This window comes from Theropithecus gelada, unplaced genomic scaffold (genome assembly GCF_003255815.1).
Source record: "Theropithecus gelada isolate Dixy unplaced genomic scaffold, Tgel_1.0 HiC_scaffold_15876, whole genome shotgun sequence".
Classification (NCBI taxonomy): domain Eukaryota; kingdom Metazoa; phylum Chordata; class Mammalia; order Primates; family Cercopithecidae; genus Theropithecus; species Theropithecus gelada.
Genome location: NW_020257632.1, coordinates 2359852 through 2363244, shown reverse-complemented (window position 1 = coordinate 2363244; position 3393 = coordinate 2359852). Strand labels below are relative to the sequence as shown.

Below are 3393 nucleotides of genomic sequence, written 5' to 3'. Positions count from 1 at the left end.
CTTCCAGCAAATTATTCATTTCTTATTTTGTGTTTTTCTCATTGGTGTGTGTAAAAGTGTTCATACTAGTCCTGGAATGTTTTCGTATTTCTGTGGGTTCAGTGGTAATGTCTCCTTTCTCATTTTGGATTGTGTTTATTTGGTTCTTCTCTCTTTTCATTTGTTAGTCTAGTTAATGATCTATCAATCTTATTTATGCTTTCAAAAAACCAATTTATGGTTTTCTTGATCTTTTATTGTTTTTTTCCTTCTCAATTTCATTGAGTTCAGCTCTAATTTTGGTTATTTTTTCTCTTCTGCTAGCTTTCGGGTTGGTTTGCTCTTGTCTTTCTAGTTCCTCTAGGTGTGATGTTAGTTTGTTAATTTGAAATTAACAAATCTAACTTTGTGATGTGCACTTTTAGTACTATAGATTTTCCTCTTCACGTGGCTTTAGCTGTGTCCCAGAGATTCTGCTATGTTGTATCTTTGTTTATATTAGTTTCAAAGAATTTCTTGTTTTCTGCTTCAATTTCACTGTTTTCCCAAAAGTCATTTCAGAGCAGCTTGTTTCATTTTTATGTAATTGTATGATTTTGAGAGATCTTCTTGGTATTGCTTTTTATTTTTTATTATACTGTGGTCCAAGAATGTGGATGGTATAACTTTGAGTTTCTTTAATTTCTTGAAATTTTTTTATAGCTGAGCATGTGGTCAATTTTAGAGTATGTGACGTGTGCAGATAAGAGGAATGTATTTTCTGTGGTTGATGGGGGAAGCATTCTATATAAATATAATATATATTATATATATTATATATTATATTCTGTATATATTATATATATTATATATTATATTCTGTATATATAATATATATTTATATGACATGTATCTATATATCTGTTAGATCTATTTCATCAAGTGTTTAGGTCCCCAAATATCTTTGTTAGTTTTGTGCCTTGATGATATTTGTAATACTGTCAGTGAGGTGTTGAAGTCTCCCACTATTATTGTGTGGTTATCTAAGATTTTTTTGTAGGTGTCTGTGAATTTGTTTGATAAATCTGGATGCACCACTGTTGGGTGCTTATATATTTAGGATAGTTAAGTCTTCTTGTTGAATTGAAATGTTTATCATTATGTAATTATCGTTATGTAATTGAAATGTTTATCATTTTTTGTTCTTTTTGATTATTGTTTATTTAAAATCTGTTTAGTCTGAAATAAGAATAGCAACCCTTGCTCTTTTTTGGTTTTAATTTGCTTGATAGATCTTTCTCCATCACTTTACTTTGAGCCTATAGGTGTTATTGTGTGTGAGATGGGTCACTTGACGATAGCATATACTTGGTCTTTCTTCTTTATGCAACTTGCCCTTCTGTGCATTTCAAGTGAGCATATAGTTCATTAATGTTCAAGGTTAATATTAATGTGTATGGATTTGATTTCATCATTGTGTTGTTAGCTGGTTGTTATGTAGGCTTAATTGTGGAGTTTCTTAACAGTGTCAATATTCTATGAACTTAAATGTGTTTTTATGGTGGCTGGTAGTGACTTTTCATTTCCATGTTTAGCATTCCCTTAAGAACCTCATGTAAGGCAGATGTGGTGGTAACAAATTCCTTAATCGTTTGCTTGTCTGACAAAGGTTTTATTTCTCCTTCACTTATGAAGCTTAGTTTGACTGGATATAAAATTCTTGGTTGGAATTTCTTTTCTTAAGTATACTGAATGTATGTCCCCAATCTCTTCTGGATTGTAGGGTTTCTGCTGAAAGTCCTGCTGTTAGCTTGATGAAGTTACCTGTGTAGATAACCTGTCCCTTTTCTCTAGCTGCCTTTTATATATATATAAATAATATATATATATATATTATTTTAGTAGAGACGGGGTTTCATAGTGTTAGCCAGGATGGTCTCGATCTCCTGACCTCGTGATCCGCCCGCCTCGGCCTCCCAAAGTGCTGGGATTACAGGCGTGAGCCACCGCGCCCGGCCTATATATTTTCTTTTTAATGACTTTAGAGAATCTGATGGTTCTGTGTCTTGAGGATGGTCATCTTGTATTGTATCTTGCAGAGGTTCTCTGAATTTCCTAAATTCAAATGTCAACCTCTCTAGCAAGGTTGGGAAAAATTTCATGGACAATATCCTCAAATATGTTTTTCAAGTTGCTTACACGCCTTCCTTCTCCATCAGGGATGCCAACGAGTCATAGGTTTACCCTTTTTACATAATCCCATATTTCTCAGAGGTTTGTTTATTCTTTTTAATTTTTTTCATTATTTTTGCCTGACTAAATTAATTTGAAAAACTGGCCTTTGCACTCTAAGATTCTTTTCTCAGCTTGGTCTATTCTGCTGTTAATACATCTGATTGTGTTTTGAAATTCTTGTAGTGGGTTTTTCAGCTCTATCATATCAGTTTGATTCTTTCTTAATATGGCCATTTTATCTTGAATCATTTTACTGGATTAAAAATATGGAATGCTTCAATTTGTGTATCATCCATGCACAGGAGCCATGCTAATCTCTGTATCACACCAATTTCAGTACATGCATTGCTAAAGTGAGGATAATATTAGAGTTTTGAAATGGCAACAAATTATTTAAAATATCACTTTCTGCAACATTAATGGAAGTTTTTTTTTTTTAACAATTTGAGCTATAGAAGGCAATCAGTTTGATTTTGACTACTCAAGGGGAGGAAAGAATAATGAGGATGTTCAGTTCATAATGCTTCATTTTATAATGTGAAGAAGTTTTGGACCTTATATCTATCAAGTGATGTTAATTAACCCCTTAAATCAGCAACCTCTGGAGCTAGTCTACTTCATATAAATTTTTCAGAACACTGGGAAATAAATTTGAAAAATTCTTAGTTGGTATGTAAAACCCTTTGAGTTTCTTGTTTGGGACTATTGTTTTGGGATCACTTGATTTTTCAAACAATTTATTGTGTCAATGTTTCACACAAAAAAATGAATGACTTATCTACTCTCAAAATCCTTTCATCAATAACATCTCTCAATTTTCTATTATATTATATATTATAAATAAGATACTTGGTATGTAAGTATTAAAGATTATGATTATAAAATCACAGCATGAGTTAGGATAAGCTTTTAGAGTCTGTTTAAAAGTATTCATTTTTGTTATAATGATCAAACAATGAGTGCCCATTCATAAACAGTATGCTAAGAATTGACAACATGCTATAAGCCCTTTTGGGCTTATAAAGGTGGATTTTTCAGTATCTTGTTACTTATGTATTTTTTCTCATAATTTTCTAATTTAGACATGTGAGCTTGGTAGCAAGATAAATTGAAACTAGCAGGAGGTTCATGTTGTAGTATTTGTTCTGCTAACTCCCTGTGGGATTTATGTGTATGACTTCTCTCAGCTACAAATTTCTC

General features: G+C 32.0%; 1 pseudogene; it reads right to left on the bottom strand.

Moving 5' to 3' along the window:
- Positions 1 to 2453: 2453 nt before the first annotated feature.
- On the bottom strand, positions 2454 to 2550 carry LOC112617089 (annotated as a pseudogene).
- Positions 2551 to 3393: the final 843 nt, after the last annotated feature.